The sequence below is a fragment of the Ixodes scapularis genome, unplaced genomic scaffold (genome assembly GCF_016920785.2).
Source record: "Ixodes scapularis isolate PalLabHiFi unplaced genomic scaffold, ASM1692078v2 PGA_scaffold3__209_contigs__length_174095766, whole genome shotgun sequence".
Classification (NCBI taxonomy): domain Eukaryota; kingdom Metazoa; phylum Arthropoda; class Arachnida; order Ixodida; family Ixodidae; genus Ixodes; species Ixodes scapularis.
Genome location: NW_024609868.1, coordinates 39,590,223 through 39,613,276, shown reverse-complemented (window position 1 = coordinate 39,613,276; position 23,054 = coordinate 39,590,223). Strand labels below are relative to the sequence as shown.

The window sequence follows — 23,054 nt, the reverse complement described above, 5'->3', positions numbered from 1 at the left end:
GTGTGGTCACCCGAAAGATTCTGGATGTCGGTTTCTTTTTCCTGGCGCAGTATTCGTCGTCACGTTCTATTTAAACACCGTCGGTGGAAACGCGGTATCGGTGTTATCTTGACCAGTTTTGACCGTCTAGGCGGAATGGCGCTACGGAAAGTACACAGCGGGTGCATATTCAAAGTTTCCTTCGAGACACCACGTTGCGTTGCACGAAAAGATTAAAAAAAAAAATAGTTTGGTATTTCCAGTTTACCTGAATAAAAATTAGAGCGAGAACGTTTCCCCCGAGTCTGAACTATACCGGTATAGAAGGAACCGAATACAATAAGGACAGCTTTTGGCTAGACACTGAATTCTTTATAGTACATAAGCATCGTGCTTTGCTTTTTTACGCCGCCGTTGGAACTGCAGAGGCGATATCCACGGTCAGACAGTGATCGTATTTTATCAAACTGGCACAAAGTTGTAGGAACAGAAAGGAAAGACAAAAGCAAGTACATTCAGCGGGAATCCGAGCTGCCCCAGTTCAGTGCTTGCCGAAAGATGTAAAATGGCGCATCGGGCGCCTCAGGTAGGGTAAACTACATAACCAAATGCAACTTTTTTTTTTTTGGTCCAGCTCATGCTGTTACACCCTGTACATCATTGAGCTCTAAATGAGTGGTCAATAAAGCTAAGTCGACGTGTCTACAAGAAATATAATGCCCCGGGGGGGGGGGGGGGGGGGGGGGGGGGAGGTTATAGTATCTGATTTTCGCTTCACTGATTCACCTCAACACGTAACATTGTTCTGGGACAACAATACCCATAGACAACGTTCTGTGGCATGTTCGACAAGAGACATAGGGTGCACGCATAGCTGTGCTGTGACGCTTCAAGCCATCTGCTGAAGCGCCCTTTTTTGCGCAGACCTTTACTCGGCGTTCATGCACTCCCGTCGTACCTTCGACCGCATCAACCACAAAAAGTTGTCCGCAAGCGTACACCAATGCGCGGCTTCGACATCATGGTGAAATAAACGATTATTATTATTATTATTATTATTATTATTATTATACGCCGCTTTGACATCACGCTGCCGCGGTGGCGCTGTAGTCGGCACGCGCAGAAGCCTCACTCCATGCGAAACTGCTTTCTGCGCAGTGCCCCCGCACCTTGTGCGGGCAAATGCTAACGTCTTTGTAAACATTGTGTCGGTCACTAGGAAGGCCACTGCACTATCCGGTGCGCGGTCAAGAAGTTCAACTCACTCAAGGGGGGGACACTACCTGGGAATGTCAACTTTTGAACCGCTTACTCAATCGGCGTGATATTTGCAGGTGGTTTTTTGTAGCCCTATTGAAGGAGGGAAAGTTTCAGCCCTGTAAACCAATTTTATACCCCCAGAACGAAGTAAAAGCATGGCTTTGCATGGAATCTGCTGAATGAATCTATCGTTAAAAAATAATGTTAATAACCACCTTTTTTTTTTTTTTTTTTTTCTGGTGGGATGCATATTGAAATACCTGTTGCCGGTTACTATAAAGAAAAAAAATCAGAAAATGTAAATTTTTTAAATAAAAAATATGAATTTTTTTGCATTTATTAAGTTTTGCAAATTACAAGTTATCATAACAAAGAAACATGAAAATCAAAGTTTTTAGTAACCGGCTTCATAAAATATCGTCAAATAAGCCGCAGATATTAAGTCTCTCGATAGTCTAACACTGAAACGACAGTTTTATTAAGATTGAATTTATGCTAAACAATGGATTGGAGAAAAACGATTCAAAGTGCTCGAACCTCTACAATTTCTTTAGCACTGGTAAACGGAAAATAATGAAAGAAAGAAAAAAGAATAACTATGCGCTATAAACAAATGAAACTTTCTGGGAATACTCTCTAGATGTTGGCAGATGTAAATAAAGCATACTTCCAAAATCAACTTAAAAAAAAAAAAAAAACGTTTTTTTTTTTTTTTTTTTTTTTAAGGGGAAAGGGGGGGGGGGCGGGGGGCAGTGTCCTTCTTCCCTTAATGACTCAACAACGCTCTATGGCTGCCCGACTCAAAGAACAGCGACAACGAAGCTCATCTTCGAAAAAGCCTGGCGTGATCCATTTCGCTTTCAAAAGATGGCTCGTTCTTCATTTCTACCAGTTCCAAAAGTATCAGGCCAATTAAACTTCGCGCAGCGCTGTGGTGTTGTTCTCTTTCTGAAATGATTCTCCTCATCGGACGCGCGTGCACAAGCACCGTCCTGCCGCGTTTCCGTCGAACTCCTCCGTGCTGGCGAATCGTTCACGGCCACTTGAGTGCGAAAGCGTCGCGTGCACCCGCGTACGCGGCAGTTGTTGCGCAACTTGATCGCGTGCCCCTCAATCTACCCGTCACGCGACGTCCGGCCACGTATACGTTAGATATGGCAGCACGCCGTCATTCTCGCCGCTGATTTTAGAGACTCGAGCAATAACCAACAGACTGACGGTGGTTACCAGTCTCTCTCTAGTCGTGCCTATCTTTGGTTTATATTCACGCTTTTCTCGTCTCAGTGGCATGAAACAAGTTGAGCACTGAACATGCTTTCGAAATGAGTTTTGAGCGTGACTAAGCGCCAGATTCTTTTTTTCACCTATTGTTCTTTTTTTTTTTTTTTTTTTGCATGCATTTTTTGTTGTGCGAATTCGCCAGGAGCACCAAAGACCTAGGTCCAGAAAGTTGGAAGCAGTCTTGTGCGTCACATGTGGCGTTTTCAACGAAGGTTACTAAAATAGAAAGGGACGCTCCTTTTCGTTCCATTAGTCTGGACGTTTCTGCTCTCGTGAAGTCAGAGAGCCCAGGGAAAACACCTTTCCAGCTTCACACTTCGCCCGGACGATCGCTGAATGTCGTCCTCTTTGAATGATCGGTATCAGTGGCACCGAGTCATGACCGCTATAGACCTTTCCCACAAGGGCGCCGCCATCTTGAATTGTCGTCACTTCCAGTATGGGCGAAAACATTACTTTGCCGTCGCCACGCCAATAGAAGACATTTAGGATATAAGCCTAACCGTTACACATTCTCGCTTTGGCTCCCCTCTATTTTTTTACTGGTTACAGGTTGAAACGTTTTACTATTTTGTCGTCGCCCATACTGGAAGTGACGACAATTCAAGATGGCGGCGCCCCCTTGGAAAATTATGTACATGAATAAATTAACGCTGTGAATAGAATAAATCAAAAACGACCTAACACTTATTCCCTTGCCCCCTCCCCTCCGCCACCCTCTCTCTCTCTCTTTCTGGCTCTCTGTCGTAGTGTTCACGATCAATGCACGAAACCCAATGTGTGCGCACATTTTATTGCCTGTGGTCCACGGGTGTACACCGTGGACTTGTTCGACTGGCCCCCGAGCGCCTCAATTCAATCAACAGAATGTAAAAAAAAAATAAAGAGAGAGAGAGAGAGAGAGAGAGAGAGAGAGGGGGACGCGGTGCACGACTTCCGACCTGACCCGTTTTTGTTTTGCTTCAAGACGACCATCGTGCTTTGCTGGAACCCAAAGGTTCGCATCACGGTGACTCCAGCGCCCCCCCCCCCCCGCGGACCACGCTGTGTCGACGCGCTACGGAAGGATACACACGGGGAAAAAGGGCGAGCCGAGCAGCCCCGGGATTGGACAGAGGTTCACGCAGTGTGCGAGCGTCGCTCCTTGTCGCGCTCTCCGTGCCTTTGTGCCGGCCGAGAGAAGTACTCGACCGTGACGCACCGCGCTGTTTTGTTTCTCGCCACTTAGTATGGAGATTGAGTTGGCGGCGTATGAATAAAGAGCCGAGTTTACGTGCGTGGAAGAGAAAAAGAAAAGAAAACGGTCGGGGGAAACAAAACGACTCAAGTCGTAAAGTCGCGGAAGGCGGTCGGAGAAAGGCGTAGCTACTACGTTCTATTGACAAAGAGGCACGATAGTAGCAGACGTATTCGTTCGTTTACTTTCTTAAACATTCGTCTTTATTTTTTTTTTTTCCTTATCTCTATTTGAACTTCCGAAGCAAGTTAAAATACGCGAAATTAAACTTTCACTATAGTCGGTTACAAGTCAAGAAGGTAGGAGAAGCTCCACCCACAAGCGTGATGCGCCCGTTTCAAATCTCTCCGCAGTCGAAAGAAGAGTTCGCTGGAAACGCTCCTTGTTCCGCTTCAATGGATTCCAACTTGCCTCCGATCCCACTTTTTAAAAAAGCGACCTTTGTATTCATCGGAGAGGGAACCGAGCCCCTGAAAGCAGCCTTTGTATCCATCGGGGGGAAGCTAATCCCCGAAAGTCGTATTTGTTTCCGTCGGTGGGGGAGAACTCTAATCTCCCTCTCGTGCCTTCCACAATGCTAAGTAAAAGTCGAAAGATAAAGCAAATATGTACAGAAACGCAAGCCCTCCCTTGCGCGTTGGCTGCGACGTCACGGAAACGGTGGGACGCTATTGGTGGCGGAGGGATATCTTATTCCCTTTGAGGGAATAAGATATCCCTCCGCCACCAATCCCTCCGCCACCTCTTACTTTTTCTTTCCTTTTTTTTTTTTTAATGGTGGAATTATTTCTCCAGGAAGCTCCAGAAAAGTGTCTGTTTGTTCATCCCTGCACTTCCCCGCTAAATTTAGCGGGAAAACTGACGTCACGTGACCCGACGTCACGCGCCACGTGACGTCACGGTGTCATGTCGTGGTACCAAGTGATATCGTGACGTCACGTGAGCTGACGTCACGGGACGTCATTTTTCCCGCTAAATTAAGCGGGTAAATTAATAAAGAATACACGTTCTACTGCACTCCCCGAAACGACTGATTCAATGTGTTATAAAAAAAAATTTAAACGATCGGTCCTTGCGTATGCATTCTATGTATTATAGAAGTTTAAAAACAAAGTTTGCCGCATACTTTTTTTTTGTTTGTTTTTGTTTTATCGAAGAGAACAAAAACTGCGTCGGGAGACTCGGAGAAATGCGCTTGCACACGACCCAAGTTTCGATAGTGCCGTCCAAATATAACACGGCCGTGCGGGTATACTTCCGAGAGCTGCCACTAATGGCCGCCGGAAGCAAAACGTTTCACTGCGGTCGCGGTGTGGGCGCGTGATCAGAATCCCCGCACGGCAAAGCCAGCCCCACAACAACCGCTAGAATCCGGCGCGGGCGAAGGATCATGCCAAGAGGGCCGAGACCCGCAGAACGCCCACCGGCGAACCACCGCGGCCGCCATCATCATCATCATCACCCCCCCCCCCCCCCCCCCCCCCCCCCCCCCCCCCCCATAACCACCTAGACTCCTAGAGGCTAGAAGACGAGGCCCGCTTATGACGTCATCGTTAGAGGCTCCCCAACGCGCCCCAAGCGGCAAACACATCGCCGACTTGGCGTCGCCGTCTGCTGCAAGACGCGCTGGCGGCGACGCTGACGCAAATTAGGCGGCACTACGTGGATCCACCGGCGATGACGTTTGGCGGTGGAAAGGAACGGGCCTTCTCTTCCAGGTGGCATTGCTCCACCACGGGCCGGAAATTGCTGTAAGAGCTCGTTTAATTGAGGCCGGAGGCTTCGGAGCAGCGAAACACGCATGCATCGTGTACACACTCTTCCGTCTCGTGCGCCTGTATGCGAACCGAACGGTCTGATGTGGGACAGGGCGCCCCCCTTTGAATGATAATCGTGCGAACGAAAAGTATAACAAAGTCTATCGCTCCTTCGCGTTGCTTTTTTCGCTGTACGTTTTGCCGCGTGATGTTCGAAGAGCGGGATGAAGCGGAGGCCGGGCCTCTCTTGCGTACGGTCGCCAAATCTGCGAGTTAAAGCAGGGGTCGCGAAGAAACTCGCGAGGACGATACCGGGTCGAGGCAGAAATTTGAACGAACTCGATTCGTTAATTAATGAGAGCCGGTGGTGAGCCATACATTAAAGCGCGAATTGCTGATGGGCGCGCATATTCATGAAAATACTCGCGATCATTATCGGGCTAGACATATATGCATGTCATGCATGATATGCGCCCTGGTTCGTACAATGTGAATGTGCGTTCCGTTCTCACAAAGGTGGAACGCGGAAATCGCTCAGTGCCTTTGAAGAGAGTAGACGGGCGCCATACTCCCGATCTTCCGCTTCACGGCGTGCATGAGACTGACTTCGATAGCTTGCGGCGTCCTCTCTTTTCCATCGTAACAACGGGAAACGGAATATATATTGCGGCTTTACTGGTCACGAGCACTGGTTTGGTCAACCTCAATCGTCAGATTCTGCGCAAAAAAAAAAAAAAAAAAGAAACATACGTTTAAACGTTTGACGATTGAATCATCGTAAAAAAACAAAAGGAAGAAGAGCGGTGGCTGTTGCGACAGACGACAGGCATCCGTAGAATGCGCCGGGCGTCTTCGTTAACGCCCTGAATTTTCCAGGACAGAAGTTAGGCATCGCCCGCGCGAGTTGCGTAGTATCCACGAGATGAAAGCTGAGCTGCAGGAGCGAGGAGGACAAGACAATTCAGCAGAGGCGACGCCCGCACTTGTGTTTCATACGAGGCAGGCGGTTCATAAGACGGCCCTCCCTGTTGGCAAATTATATATTAAAAAAAAAAAAATCAAAACTGTGTCGCATACGGCTGTGCAACGTAATGCTCCTAGAAAAAAAAAATATCGGAGTTGTGAGAGACTTGGTATTCACACACGGGGTGCAGTAATGCATCGTGTACCACTACGTAATATAGTGTCATGGCGATCGCGAATCATTAGAGCAGTGGTTCTCAACCATTGATATTTCGCGGACTCTTTGTGGATCGGCGAAGGAGATGGAGGACCCCGTTCGTGGTGAGGGTAAAAGAAAGATACTGGTTAATTATGATAATGATTTAATAAATGGATATAACTAAGGGCTAGTGTGAAGTAGACTTCTCTCGTTCGCCCAAAAATTGGAAAATTCGCCCAAAAATTGGAACGTTTCGTCTCAATCTTAAAAAAAAAAAAAATACAACATTTATTGACGGGCTTGACTGATGAGGCAGGGCTTCGGAGATTAATATAATTAATGCCTTCGCAGACCCCCTTTCGAAAACCACTGCTTTAGATAATGCTCCCAGTGGCAGGTCAAATCTCACTATAGGCAAGCAACACAAACAATTCGTAAGGATTTTTTTTTAATGTTTTATGACGTATTAGGCGCTTCTTTTTTGTTGTGACATACTTTCCAGGTAGCGCCGCTTCAAGCCCTGAAACTGTCAGGGACCCAGACAGGTTCAGATTATATGTGGCACCAACTAGATCGCGGTGCGGATGGTTTTAGTAAGACGGCAACTTCGACCCCTACCACCGCCCCTTCAAAAGTTCAGTGCTCGTTCAGAACGCGATACACTGCACACCTCCCAGCGCTTATCACTCAGGTGAAAAAAAAAAAAAATGCCGAGTCACTGCGCTGTGGGCGCATGCTCAGAGAGAGTTCCACGGCCCTGAGGACAAGGATGGCAAAGCGTAGATGACAATCACTAAAATAGTCTGTGCACCGTATAAAGACAGTAAGCATAGTTTCCAGTTCTTCCGGACTTCTTTTCCGTCTTTCTCCTCGCTACTCATCAGTTACGAAGCCACAGAGCCGTGCCCGTTATCTCCGCGGTTGAACTGGGCTTTTGAAGGGGCCGCCCTGTTGTCGCTTTCGCGAGCAGCACCGCAATCCTCTTATCGTCGCCATGATGGGGAGGCTGCGGGCCCCTTCCGCGCGTCGCGACCGCCTGGAGTCGTTAGCACTCGCGACACGTACCCGCTCACTGCGCATTCAAACCGACAGCGTCCGCCGCGAGCTCTTTGGCTTGGCCTCAGCGTCGTTCCACTTCGATACACCATCCGGATCGGGGGGGGGGGGGGGGGGGGGGGGAGGCCCCCATTGTGCGGCTTCTTCGAAACCATTTACCTTCGCCGCTCATTTCTGCCGCGCTCATATTGTCGACTGCGCCACATTATGCAGCATACCGCCGCTTGTGGTCTAGCCTAAAGTCTGACCTCCCTTTGTTGCGCGGCTTTCAATCGTTGTCCCGATTTCCCGAGGCACGATATTTATATTCTACTACGAATTTCGTAAGCAAATACGCGGTGGGCGGGGAGAGTTGCGACACGCGAGTATGCATACCTGCAGATTCTCCAACATACTGAAAGCTGCATAATCGACAATGTGAGAGAAACTTTATAGCTGGCGGCACCTTCCTATCTCTCATCGGAATTCACGCGAATAATTTTGTTTAGGTAACTTTCCAGATCTTATACACTTCGTTTCTTTTGTACGCACTAAGATTACTGACAGCTTAAAAAACTCAGGGCGTGGCTTATAATTGCTTCTTGCTTTGTGATTGGTCCTTCGACGCTCTTATCAGCTAATACAGCAATCTCATTGGCTGCCGAACGGTAATAAGATGCACGGTACTTGGCACGGCCCCCGTTTCTCAAGTTTTGCCAGTGACTGTAGTTACGTATTAAATTTTTATTCACTCCACATTGTCAAAAAAAAAAAAATCTTTTTGTTTTTAGGTTTTCTTTGTGTCTCCGTGTGAAATCGTACGTACGCCTTCATTAAAAGAAGCGCTAAGTCGGCCGCCCCCGTAAACAAAATACCCACATTAAACGTTAAAAAAAAAAAAAGCGTACTTGGTATAAGAGTCCGCAGGAACTGGCTTCGGGCTCGCCAAGCCTCCACTGGAGGCTTTTTCCCTTCTGTCCCTCCAATTCATTTGGAAAATAAAGTTATTATTATTATTATAAATTGATGTCCCGAGAAAAGGGGGGCAAGTAGGAAGAGATGCGCGATCCCTCCTCCCATGCGGGGCAAGTCGCGCTACCCGACGTTGGAAAAGGGAAAACCCATGCTTCCTAAACGCGCGGTTGTGCGAAACGTGCTAATGCCAATAATAGCTGTTAAAAATTCAGAGACGGTACCCCTTTTTTTTTCTTTTCTTTTTCTTGAAGTGTTGCGGTGTTGCGTGATAGACCGCCGTTTGTGCAACGTCTTCCAGTAGGCAACAACTACACGGCGTTGCCAATGTCCGTCGACCGGTCTCCTCTCCGAAACACGACAGGAATACAGATCTAGGCGTTTCCATCCTCTGCAGCTCGCAGAGCCTCGCGCTCAATCTTGCTTGATGCGCCCGAGCACTTTGGCAGCGGGTTGCTACGCGCCAAGAGGAGTCAAGGAAAAACCTCCATTCGTGTAAATTAGGCGAAGAGACTCGAAAGCGCAGTGTCAGAATTTTCAAGTCGCCTTGAAATCTTAACAGAGAAAAAGACGCGCATCGCAAAAAAAAAAAAAAAAGCTCTGTGAGTTGACCTTTGGGTCGATTCTTCGTGGACGGCCATGGTGGAACCTGAGCGTCCAGATGAGACCAGTGCACGCGCGGGTAAATAAAGAAGCAAAAAGGGACCTTACTAAAGTTTCCTGGTATCGAACTCTGTTCCGGCGATGGCCGATCGGAGGCGATGTCGAAGGTTACGTAAGTAAGCGGCCGGACCGGTGGCGCAGGCTTGACCGGGAAAGGGACCTCAACGTGGAACCAGTTCCTTTCTTTCGTTATTTTGTTCCTTCGTCGATGTTGTTGATGTTGGGTTTATTATATGGGATCTTGCTTCTGATGATGTTTCGTCCTTTATTCGGCCCTCGGGGTTGATTCTTCCTGTCTGCTGCTCAGCTCCGAAAGAGCCCGTAGGAACTGGTTTCCGTTGGCGGAAATTCGACGACGATCGTCGTCCCGTGCCCGCTTCATTTCCTTCCTCGTATCACCCATTTGGTGTTCGTCGCCCGCGGTCGCGGATGATACGGGCCTGCCCTCCGCCGTGTAATGGGCCGCTGATGCGCACACCTTGGTGCTCGAAGCGTGCGCTGCTGGACCACGAGCGATGTTTGTCCGTGCCTGATTTAAGAGGATGCTGACTCGTTGTCTTTGCTGTTCAAAGCGCGCTGTGAACCTCTTCGTGCTTACAAATTAACAACTAGCATTCCTCTCTCTCTCTCTCACTGTCTTAATTGCGGTTCGTGCTTAAGTGTTGTGCACGCACCACATACGCTCTACTCTCGTATAGCTTGAAGCGGTGCTCTCAAAACCACGAGCGTGAGCACAGGGCTCTCCACCATAAACAACGTACGTTTCGTAAACCGTAGTCGTTGACTAGAAAGTGACGCCCTATATATTGCGCACTCCCCTATTTATTTTTATTGTTTTTTCCACCGTACTATACATATCTCTGAATAGTGGCAGGTGTTTTTTAAGAGTGCCATTGATTAGGAGACAGAGTGACAGACCCATTCACGAACACGACACGAACTACAGTGACGCCAGGCAGGTGGGTAGATCTTTTCAAATAGTAGTAATATTCTTTTATATGTTTGACAATGCATGAGTTGCTTCCTCACACATGGAATAATCTTGTACGTTTAAAATTTAATTTTGTTTTTACATTACAGTTTTTTTTGTCTTTTTTTTTCACACGAGATAATTGTACTTTGTTTATACAGACAGACACACAAAAAAAAATATTCGGCGGCGGAAGTCTGTCTCTCTTATCAGTCTATAAAAAGTGCCGGGTTAAACTGAAAAGTTTGAGGAACACAACTGCAAAAATAAAATACGGTTTCAATGCAAATTGTGTAACAACCAGAAAAAAAAAAGGAAAAAAAATCTTACCGGCCGAATTCCTGAGAGACCGGGAGCGCATGCGACAAAACAATCCGGCGTTCACCTTGAGAAGGCTGACAATCGAACTAACGAACAATGGCCTTAACTGACAATAGGTGCAAGAATAGACGCCGGCATCTGTCGCTTCCATAGCTGCCCGGAGGCCCAGCCAAGGGTCGGGACGTCTTTTCACGAACCAGGGTTCTGAGACGACCCTCTTCGTTCCGTCTCCAAAGAATCTCCACCCCGGCCGTTCTCGGCCTCGCATACTATAGCGTTGTTGCACCTTTAATAAAGACTATCCACGGATTGTAACCGAAGTTACAATATGTAGGGCTCACACACGTAGCCTTCGTTACACTCTACAGGAATAACGGACAAAAAGAAAAGTATAATTTTGATACTACGCAGCACTGACTTCCACGACGTAAAATACCTGTGGAAGAAGTTAAATAAAAAAAAAAATAATGTGTTAGTCACGAAACTCTTTACAAACTCCGAAAAACACACAAGAAAAAAACAACTTGCTATTTAAATTTCTTGAAAAAGAAAGTCGGTACGTTAGCTGGAAGTTTAGCTCGCCCATATGCCGGAGGGGAGGGGGTGGGAAGGGACGTGTGTACCATGATCGTTTTCTGAAGATGATCCCAGTAAGAAGAGCGAAACGCCAATCGACTCGTCGGCTCTGTTCTGGCGAATTCGATGTATAATTGTTTCTTTGGGGGTAACAGTGTATTCACACAAGTGAGGAAAACAGCAAGTAGCTCGTCCACGAGATACGCGGAGCACGAGTTCGTCTGCTTCTTGCACAGGGGTTCCGATGACGTCAGAACCCCGTGCTCTGATTGGCTCTGATTGGCAGGATAATGGGTAGACCTCGAGGCAGCTTAGCATCGAGGTCCACCCACTATCCTGCCAATCAGAGCCAATCAGAACTCGGCGTTCTGGCGTCACCGCAGCCCCTGCTCGACAAGCGGCGCGTTTGGAGCGGGAGGGATTGCGCATGCGCAGATCACCTCGGCGTGACGTCTTAATGTTGGGGAAACCGCGAGAGACACTCGGATCCCGAACATCGGAAAGCGGGTCGAGCACGCGGAAGACGCGCACGGGCCTCTTTTGTCCAGCGCGCGGTGCGCACGAAGCCAGCCATCTCCAAGTTCAGCCGTGACGCGAGGCTGGCGCGATGAGCTCGAGGCCGCGCGAAGAGACAAGCGCGTACGTCTCACTCGTAACCCCGTTCTCGCTTCTTCTTCGCGGCGGTGCTTTGTAGCAGACGGGACGTTTTGTTGCGTGTCTTCTCGAACTGGAGGCCCAAAGAAATCACGACCTCGCATCACTGGGTCTCGAGATCGCGTTGGATGGAGGTGGCGTTGGCGGCACGACCATGTCGTTCGTCGTTTCCTGGCTCGGCCGTGCCTCGCACAAAAGGCGTCAAAGGTTAGCGACCCTCGGACGCCAACGAGCGCCGTGGCGTTGCACGCGCGACCCTTTGTCACGCTGCAGCGTCGTTAGCGCGTAGCGGTTTCCAGCGGCGTCTTTTTCCTTTTTTTTTTGTTTTGTCCGATTATGGGGAGCCGAATCAACTTGCCGCCCCTCCGACCGCGACGGAGAGGCCTGAACTTGGCGAGGCGACCGCTACAAGGACCGTTACCTCGAATGGGAGGGCGGAAACGGTCAATATAACCACGATCACGCCTGTTGCAGCGGGGGCCGTCGCATTATCTGACTCCTGACTGGCGTATCTCATTACACTGCGCGTTTGATGTCTATATTACGTTCCTGATTCTCTCCCAAAACCGCGCTCACACTCTGCCAATACATCGCACAAAAGGCAGTCTGCAGTCACCTGCCCGAAGCGTGTTTCCTTTTTGCATGTTGTCCCGTCGTATTGCTCCTACATAAACTGTGTGCAGACATATTCGAAGCACGCGTGAAGCAAGCACGCTTAAAGAAATGCGTGGTCTTTGCCCCCTCTGAAACTCTAATCATAGTATTTCAGGATAACCTAATCCTGAGAAGAGAAAAAAAAAAAGAAGAGAAATAATTAGAAACGTGAGACGTGACAGCATCGTTTATGTCTGTAGATCTGTCCATCCAAAGGCAGCCGACGTGTCTCAGTCAACCAAGACGTTTCTTCTAGGTTATGCGTGTTCCAGATGTCGTACTCTGGTCGACACGAAAACAGTCTAAATTTCTGGAAGGTTTCTTCTGAAAGAGCCGACCTCTGCAGAAACGAGTCGTTTCGACGAAGGGTAGCCAATCGAGGCTGCCGACCTCTGCACACTGCGGTCATCATCTCGCCCAATTCTGCCGGTTTTTGGTTCGACGACAGGGAAGGTTGAAATAGCCGTGACCACCATTACCAGATGCCATTGCGATGGAATGTCACGAAGTAGAACACTTCTTTTTCTGTCTCGTGTTTTCTTCTTCTTTTTTTTTTGCTTGGAGAACTTTTTTACTGCAGCATCTCGTATTCCTCCGTCTATCTATTTTTATCGCATGCACAGCAACACAGCGTCTTTGACTCACCTTTCTTTTTTTTTTTTGTTGTTGTTAGTATGCAATACTCACGACATGTACGCACTACGTTTTGTTTTGTTCAATCGTTTGTTTCACTTTGTAAGCGCGCACGAATGCGAAGCAGAGTGTACTAATCGTGTTGTATGTATCTTTAGGTGGCGGTAAGTTAGTACCAATGGGCGTCTTCTCTGTAGACAAGAAATTTCGCCAGTCACAGTACCACCGCCAGGCTGGAACGTAGACGAGAAACTTCGCCAGCTACAGTACCACTGCGAGGCTAGAACATTTAACGCCTACCACAGTAGTGAACACACGACCGCACGCCGCGTATACGATGCTCATCCAGATGAAAACGGGCAGGGCAACGGGTAGAGCCAATACCACACCTTTATTAACTATGACGTAATGCTCACGGCTGGCATTGACTGAACGCGGAATCCCTGGGTTCTGTGGCGCAAGTTTTCGCTCCACGTGCTACGAGCAGCGATGCGCACTCGGCCACCGGTCCTTCCAAGGCGTGGTGGCACGTATCCTACGACGAAACGGCCAACGAGGGCATCGCCGCACGTCGTATCTATCTGTCTGGTACGAGTCGGTCGGTCCCGCCAAATTTCGGCGGCGGCGGTCGGTGACGACGTTGCCGCGGGTGCCGCCGCGTTCACCCGCTCAAGCATTTTCCGGGTCCCGTCTTCCTCCTGACTGCGTGGTGGTGCCCACCCCTACATACCCTCTCCCCACCACGTGGCCGCGAATTCCGGCCGCGGGTGATACGGCGCCGTAGTTCATCGGAGAGGCCACCGTCGGCCCCGCGCTGCTTCTTTTCTGTATTGTTTTAGGGACAAGCAACGTGGCTGGCCGCCACCGCCCGTCGGATGCCGAGACGTCTCGCGATGCGCCAGAGCGTCCGCCGCCAGCCAGGCCTCCGGTGACCGCGGCTAACTGGTCTCTCCGTGACGCTTCATCTTCTTTCGCTTCTCCTTCGCCTAATTGGAAGCACCCTGCTGGTTTTCCTCTTTTTTTTTTTTTTTTTCCAGAAGAAAATACCGTATTCGGCATTATGGGCACTGAAAGGATGAGAACTGCAGGGAGGACCGGCAGTTGTTCCGCCTCAAGCTGGAGGCAGGATTCTACGCTTTTTTTTTTTTTTTTTTTCTTTCGGTAGATATTCGGCTCAGAATAGGCACGCACGTGAAGAAGACAGAAACTGCACGGATGCAAGTTCCGCTACAACTCTGTCGCAACAGAATACGGCACCCAGGTTCAAATGGGCACACCGTTTCGTTCCATCACGAAACCTGCAGGCGCAGGCTCGTTCGTGAATCCCCAACACGCTTTCCATAATCCGCTTTTCTGTCGCCAACTTGACCAAACCAAACGCCCGTGAGCTGCCCTTGAATCGTTCCAAGGTTGCACGATCGGTCGCAATCCCGGATGACGTCACGGCTTTGCGCATTCCTGAACCCGACGCCTTGCAATGGTCCGGATGTGGCTCTTTTTTTTTTTACTTTCGTTTCTCCACTCCGAACGCATTGATGTTATTGAGTTTTCTTGGTGTTTTTTTTTTTTTTTTTTTTCTTTTCGGGCTTTTTCTGTTGTCAGTCTGAGAGATGGATTGGATTTTGGCTGCCACCCCTGCTTTCCCGCTAGACCCTCGAAATGTGGTAGGGTTGTTTTAGTTCACACTGTGTCAAGTGGGTCGTCGAAAAGCTTGTTCGTGGTTAACGTTTTTTTTTTTTTTTTTTTGGATGATAAGAGAGGACAGTGGTGCTGTATGACGGTATGACCATAGTGCAGGCAAGATGTTCAACACGAAGTGGAAGCTCTTCTCACTTCTTTCCACCTTACTAGAGCGGATCCTGGGTACCGGCGTGCGGTCCTGTATCCAGGCTAGCAGTCGTACCGCATTGCCTAAATCGCTCGACTCCAGTGGGTAACAATTTCACCATGCTCTTGTCGACTAAACTTCCACTGTATAAACAACTAGCGACTAATTTTTTTTTTTGCAATGTCGCCATACACTGGTATACGAAACTACTCTGTCCCGTTTATTTCTGCTACGGTAAATACTGCCAAAACTGTCTAAGGCAATGAGGAAATAGTTACCGCGTAAATAAAATACAGAAAACCCTGGGATATAGAGAGCAACAAAAATGCTAATGACAAAGTATTGAGAAAATGGCGAACCATTTTCGTTTGTCTGCAGACCAGGATCGCTATCGTCCCTTCTAGGATCCCGTATGCGAAACGGGACAAAAGTCTAGAGAGAAAAAAAAAAAAGTGCTAAAAAATGGGTCCTTAGTGTTTCATTGTTCTCGAGTTTGTTGCGCCCTTTTGTGATGGAACTGCGTAAGAGTAGGCTGACTCAATTCTTTTGTGAAAGCGGAGTAAGTGCGGCCTGATTTCGAAGAAAAGATGCAACCTTGAAGATACAGAGCCCCAGCACAGTCTTTCTGAGACCTTCTTCTACGGGCACGCTTCAATCGTGTGGGTCCCCCGCCAGAGAGGGACAACGCCAAAGAACTGCACAACAAACCAAAACAGCAAGAAAAAAAAAAAAAAAAAAGGGACAGATTACAGAACAAAACGAAACGTGGTCCTGGATAAGAACTTGTCAATCTACATAAAGTTGTGTAATGCATTGTTTTTTTTTGTGTGTGTGTGTGTTTATGAAAGCATGTAGGTTCTGACGCGAACTCGTGTCCAGTCATTGAAAACACGAGACCCAGGTGGTGACTCGTGTTCAATGTGCCTCGCGTAGGCCTTATTCAGGTGGCGTCAGAAATGTACCGAGGAGGTGCCGCCGGCACAGGCGTCATCATCATTGCAGTCGAGAGAGGAAATATGATGATGATGATCAGAGTCCGCGATGCTTTTTTTCTTTTTCGTCGGTTCCATCCGCGCCTGACACTGAAGAGCGCATGGCTTCACGGTATTGTTGAGGCAATCACTATCAAAGTCCGGGTCCAGAATCGACTCGAACGACCGAACCCGAGCCTGCGGTTTCCGGCGGCCGTGTGGCACGGCACCTGCACCTGCTCTTCAAGGGCAGCCCACAGCGTCGAATGGAAGCGCAGGTCACCGGGTCGTGCCCGTCGTCGACGGAAAACTGAGTCGCCTTCATTGTGTGCCTCCGCGTGGACTCGATCCAGACACGGCTACCAGGTCTCATGTATCTCCGTGTTCACCGGCGCCGGGTAGGCGGGTGAAAATAGAAAAGAACACTCGCATTGGACTTTGCCTAAACGGATTCCGGGATAAAAATCTGCCCTACAATGAGCTCTGTTTGGTCTATCGGTATCATTTAGCGCTTACCAAAGGAAGAATACTCAAGGTAGCATGTAGGTCTCGTTTCACGTTGTGAGGAAACTAGCCTCTCGTCTTGGGGAATTCACAGGAAAGATTGCAGACGACGTGCGCGCGAAAACAACCAGAAAAAAAGAGAGAGATCGGACAACAAGATTATGTGCGTTCAATTTTGCAACAGCGTGACGCAGAAGCAGCCTGTGTTTGCCACGCCTCTCGTGACTCGCGCTCGTTTGACCTTTCCTGTTTTGAAGTAGACGTACTGAGCGCGTAACCGATACTTTGATTAGGTACCACGAGAGGAAGGCAACCTTGCCGGCTACGTCTCCAACTTGATTTTGAGTTTTCCGACTGCCCAACAAGGAAAGCGGGCCCCGGACGGTGTATAATCTGGAAAGCTAAGCAAACAGGGCCGTTGCCAAGGCAGCGAGCACGCGGAGTCACGCCGTGTTGGCCAATCGAAGCCGCGGGTTTGCTGGCAACGCAATCAGCGACGTGACTCACCGACAATGGCGAGACGCTTCACGAGAGTACAACGAGAGCGTGCGTACAACAACACGCAGCTGCAACTTCGACCCAACCACCTGTCGTTCTGTTCTGCCTGTGTGCGTAGCAGAACTTGCCGTTCAAATGCGTCCGCGTCATCCCATGGAGCGTTGCCTTTATTTGCTTCAGATCAGGTGTTGGCTGCCGCACAGTCAAACCATGACCACATTCCATGTTGACCTATATATAAAATTAAAAAAAAAAAAAGTTTTTTTGTTTGTTTTGAAGTGAAAGCGATTCGAGCTTTATCGAATGTTATATTTTCACTCAAATTTTCTCGAATTCTCTTCTATCATGCGAATCAGAGGCGAGGTTCACATGAATGATGAATGCGACAGAAGCGCATGGAAGTGAGTAAGAACTAAAACAGGCGCACCCAATCACTTTTGTCAAATCTCGATTCGAATATGATTGGGCCACATCCATGCAGACGCTGCCACATACTGATTGTATGGTTTATAACATGGGCACATTATACCTCATGAGTTTCGTCTTCGCAACAAAAGAAAGACGGAGAACTTGCTATAATGGCGGCGTCGAACCGCAGCAGACGACGTGACCCAATTTTCTGTATTTTCGTCGGTAATCATCGAGTAGACGAGTCACGTGTTGTTAGAAGCTCACGCGCGTTCTACGTATTAACCAGCTACCGGTTCCTTTGCGTTTTGCCTTGTGATGACGCGCGCGTCGTGGACTACTTTTGAATCAACACGCGTTTCCTCTTTGAGGCTGGTTCACCAACCAGCCTCGCCTCAAACGAGCCACTGTTATCGTGCTAAATAACGATCGCTATACTTCCCTAAATACTACGACGAATAAAAACGTTTATGAAACAACATGATCGCTACTTTCGAGGGAACACCTGTGCGGAGGTAGGATTATTTTCCTCTTGAAACGTCAAGAGGAAAACTTCGCCATTACACAAAAGGCATTCTTTTCAGCCGTAGTTCTCTAAACGAAGAAAAAGAATGTTGGACGGTTCAAGGAAAACACTCAGTTCAAATAAAAGCGTCATCGAGCTCGCGTAATCTCTTTGCTTTTCTCTCCCAGAAGGATCCGAAAGGTGGCGTCAGTCAGCGCAGGGCCACAGGCCTCATCGACCAAAACTGCAAGCCCACTTGACGAGGTTCAAAGTCCGTCCGCCGTCCCCGCCGAGGTCGCAACCGCTGTGTGCACAAAATGCCTAGGCCCGTGATAGTGCGGCTTCTACGACAAACAACGCTATCTGAGCAATGGCGATAAAGAGACCGACCGAGACAGGTACTATATGCATCCCGATGTCACGTACTCTTTGAGCGTCAACGCGTTTGAAACTTGACAAAACTTGCGTACACATCCGAAACGCAGAAGGCCTGCGAAAACTCACGTTCACAATGGTTCTCAAAAGTTCACACTTCCGTTGTTGTTGATTTTTTCCCTTTCGTTGCAAGGCGACGCAACGCGATTTCGGTTTGTTGGGAGACTAGGACTCCAGCGAGTGGCAGGTTTGGGAATGGCAATATGTGTTATCATGAAGATGACAGAACCTTGAGAGGATATATGAATAGGTGACTTGATTCGGTGTCTCGATAGTAAACGTGTGTTAGAGGCAGTGCAGGTAGATGCCGTCCGATACGGTGTTTCAAATGGGCGCTCTTCCATAGGCATCAAAGCCGGTTTTGGCGCTTGATCCGCGATGTGGGCTTTGCCGCAGTACCCTGCGATGACCCGCGTTTTGGTGCGCAGATCGTAAACGCCGACCGCAAGATCCCTTTTCCTTTTTTTTTCCCTGATTTGATATAGACAGCACAAATAAATTAATTTGTGTAACTTTCTTGCTGTTTCGTTTTTGCCCTTTTTTATGCGCCAACGAGTATGAGGGAATATTGATGTTTTTAACTACTGGAATGAAAGAAAAATTTTCACGCGAGGAAGCTCATATTCTCAAAGTTTTCAAGAAAATGAGATGTCAAAATGACGCCAATCTCAACTTTAAAAAAAAAAAAAAGAAGAAAACTCAGGGAAAAGATAAAAAATATAGTGACGATGAGATATTTAAAAGAAAATATAATTATTATGACATAAAAAACAGGTAAACAAATTTAGAGAAATGTGAAAGTGCCGGAGGGAAAGGCGGTTCGAAGGGGGCGTTCCTTCGCCGTCAAGCACAAGAAAAAACTACGCAGAAAAATATTTAAAAAAAAGCATACCTGTGTTGGTTCTAGGTGCGACGTAGCTTGCAACATCCCACGGGGACATGTATCCAAAAAGCAGCATGATGCCGACCTTCTCCACGTAGTCGTAAAAGCACAAGCAGCAGCTCGGCGCACCCCTCGGCGCCGCCAAAATATCCCCGACGCACGGCAGCAGGTGGTCCCCCTAAGCACGCTCTCCCGAGTCCCAACACTGTTACCTCCACGAAACTGGAGAGTTGCCGCACTCGCCACGAATCCGACACTTAAACCTCGGCGGATCTACGAACACCGACTGCCTGGGAATGCCAGGGACGTCTTCTCGAAGCACCACGTAGAACGGGGCCACAACACACGCTACACGACGACTCCACAGCGTGAGGCCGTGCCAGCCATGCAGCCTCTACCTTTCGTGCGCGCGAGATTTCCTCGCGACCACCGGCGTCCCCTTTCTCGTTTTCGCCCTTTCCATGCGCGTCCCTTTTCCTCCTCGCCTTTCGAGTCACGTGGCTCGTGACGTCAAAATGGCGGGAGAGCTCCGCGGCGCCGCCTCGCGTGACGCTTTGGAAGTTTCTGGCTGAGATTGTAACAGCCCGCGGAGAGGCGTTGCCTCCGCGCAGGTAGAAGTTGTCGCGGTTTTTTTTTAATTTTTTTTTTATTGAGAGTAGATTAGTGTGTGTGTATGTGTGTGTATTTTTTATTTTCCTCTCTATCTAAGATGAGTTTCTCAGCCGGAAAAACCGGTTTTGGGTTGCCTTTTGCGTGCAAGGAGGAGCTTGACCCCTAAGGAGGAGAGCCGGTTTGACTTTTTTTTCTTTGCTTTTTTTATAATTTTATTTGAGACTTTTTATTGGTCGATGTGTTTCTTTTTCATGCTAAGAAGGTAGCTGACTACGTGTTTTGTTTGGCTACGGGGTACGCGAGCCAGCCGTGTTCGCCTCAGAAAGCGTGCGCGAGCAAGGGGGGGGGGGGGGGGGGGGGGAGGGAGGGAGGGGAGAGAAAGCGAGGGTAAGAGCGACAGCCAATGGGAAGGAAGCAGGCACGTGACCGAGGGGACTGACGGAAGATTGGCGGTCTGTCTGACAGGTGGACGGCTCCGCTAGACGGAAGAAAAAACGTTCAAAAGGGGGGAAAAGAAAGCTTGTCCTTTTAAAGTCTGCCAGGCTGGATGCTGGCTTCTTTCCTTCTTGCTTGCGTTTGTGCTACGTGGCGCCACCGTGCGAGAAAAAGAGGCACCTTTGGGGGTTTTCGTTTTTATTTCTGGAAGACTGCATGCTTGTTGTTGATGCTGGATGCTCCCCGGGCTCCAGCGTGAGCGACGCAGAAGACGTGTTTATCAAAAAGGGATAAGAAGAAAAACAGTAAATAGAAGCATCGACGACGCGTCGACTCTTCACAGTGTTGTCAGGATTAATTGAGGATGGCTGAACCTGTCATTTGTTGATTCAGTCTGAAAACAGCAACAGGTCGAACCATCGTGCGGAAGGGAACAAGAAACATTCACAAACAGCACCTGCTGACATCTGCAATCGGTTCGAAAATGTGGCTCAGCCTCTCTTACTGCCTGACAATTACAGCTTCGTCGGCGCGGCGCCACGTCTTTACAACTTTGTTTGTATGTCGCAGCATTCCCAGTAGGAGTTGGGCTGGCTGCAGCAGTATCATAGAAGAACTCACGTCTTTTTTACGTATAATTTATACCTAAATATAGTATTCCAGGTAATGTGTTCTCTTTAATCATTTTGCTATTCCCAATTAGGATGAATATGTAGTAGTGATTCAAGCACCGTAAAACCTAAATGGGTTTAGCCTAATTTCGGGAGAACCTAAATGTTCACAAATTATATATATATATATATATATCTAAAGCGCGCGCATCCTGAACAACCCGAGTTATCCCCTTTGTTGCGTTGGAGATATAGTAAACTTTTCGTTAATTCTGATGAAGCTATACTATACGGATATGTGTCTTTTCATAACCTACACGCGAAAATGAGCTGGTCCCGCATATTTTAGCGTTTTCTCGTCAAAACGTAAAAAATACCCCCCCCCCCCCCCCCCCACACACACACACACACACGAAAAAAAAAAAAATGCCGAGAAAAAGAGAGACAAAAAGAAAACATCTTTAATGATCCCTAGTTCAGGGTGTCAGAAATGCTGTACCAAGGTACGGCTGTACACCGTATCACCAAAACGCGCGCGCGAGGGAGAGCTCCATCGAGTCGCGGAATGGACGGGGCTTTTGGACGAGTCTCCCTTCCCCCGGACACTTTTCGTCTGTCGCCTACAACAGACCGGCGCCGTCGTGAAGGCATGTTTGGCATGCCCACCGCCGCCGCAAAGCGATGGCCCGGGCGCGCATGCCAGAGACATTAGGCCACGAGCGACGAAGCTCTTCTAATAGCTTCGATGTCCCCCTCGTCCCGACCGCTGCTGCCCCGGCAGCTCCCCTTCTCCGCTTTGCCTGTACCAAAGCCGACGCCACGAACCATTCCAGCCAATCCAGCGTCCAGAAGCCGCGCTCGAACTACTCGTACATCGCGCCAAAGAGTCGTTTTTTTCTTGTATGGCGGTCCCATTGGCGATGCAATAACTGTCCGCAGTCCGTGTTCCATGCATACACACCCTAAAAAAAGTCTGTACGTCTACTTCTACACTCGGAGAACCATTCAGCGCAGCTTGTGGAGGCAGCTCAGCGAATGACGATGCCGAAACATATGTTTAGACCAAAAACCGCAGTCTGAGTTGTGATATTAATTCAATGCAAAACGTCACGCTTGCATTGCTTAATGTCACAACTCAGACTGCGTTTTTTGGTCTAAACATATGTTTCTGCATCGTCATTCGCTGAGCTGCCTCCGTAAGTTGCGCTGATTGGTTCTCCGAGTGTTGTGCGTGAAAATAGACGCACAGACTTTTTTTAGAGTGCATATGTATTCCATGGTGAAGTTCGAACGTGCACGAGGCGTGCCCGCAAATAGTTCGGTCATAGCGAACGCAATAGCGAACGCAATGTCTTCTGTATGATCTGTGTGGCCGCCGCTTGAACGTACCCCACGTGAGTGCGCGTTTCCCGCGTTGTCGCTGCATTCTTCCCGGTCACGTGCCACTTACGCTGAGTTAGATTGGCTAGGACGGCTCGTAGCGTCCGCGGCGGTCCATCGATCTTGAGGTGGGACGGAGAGCCGAGGGCGATATCGCGACGCCATCGGCTGCGTGATGCCAGAGCTGGATGGATGGATAGAGAGAGACTCGGAGCAGACGACGTCGCCCTAGAGAGAGAGAGGGAGGGGAGGCGGTTCCACCATGAGGCGTTTTTAGTGGCGGGCGCGTGTGGCATGCGCCATGACCTCCGAGATCCGACGCACGCGGACGATTGCGCCTTCAGTTTTGGTGCTAAAGCCCCTCGGGCAAAAGAAAAGAAATAAAAAGTGGAGGTCCTCTTTTGGGACCCCTATGGCGTCCCCATCATCTGCTTTCACGATCCCGAGGTTATGACATAATCTCCGCCCGTCGTGGCCTGGGCAGTTCGAGCAGAACGAAATGCCTAAAATATCGGATTTGAAAGACGTCTCTCAACCGACATTACCGTGTCTTCTATTTTATTTTATTTTGGTTTTATTATTATTTATTTAGAGATCGCAATGACTTAGTTCTTGTCTTTGACATGCATTCTGTTTCCCTTGAAAATTCTTGCATATTTAAAAATAGACAGTTAGACGGCGCTTTTTAAACACACCATCGAACTTGTCGAGCCAACTGATGGTAAGTAGCCCGGGTAACAACTCGTGACGTCACGGCGATGCAAACACTCGTCGTGACGTCACGGACGGGAACCATGAGAGGGCGCCACCGAAACATCTCGGCGACGTTA

At 48.7% G+C, this 23,054-nt stretch overlaps 1 protein-coding gene across 1 annotated transcript in view; it reads right to left on the bottom strand.

The window, feature by feature from the left end:
- The window catches only part of LOC8031650, an 83,938-nt gene extending 64,342 nt beyond the window's left edge, over positions 1-19,596 (bottom strand). Inside the window, exon 1 of the mRNA XM_029975285.4 lies at positions 19,196-19,596. The gene's annotated coding sequence lies outside the window, so the exon portion shown is untranslated. The remainder of the gene's footprint in view (positions 1-19,195) is intronic.
- Positions 19,597-23,054: the final 3,458 nt, after the last annotated feature.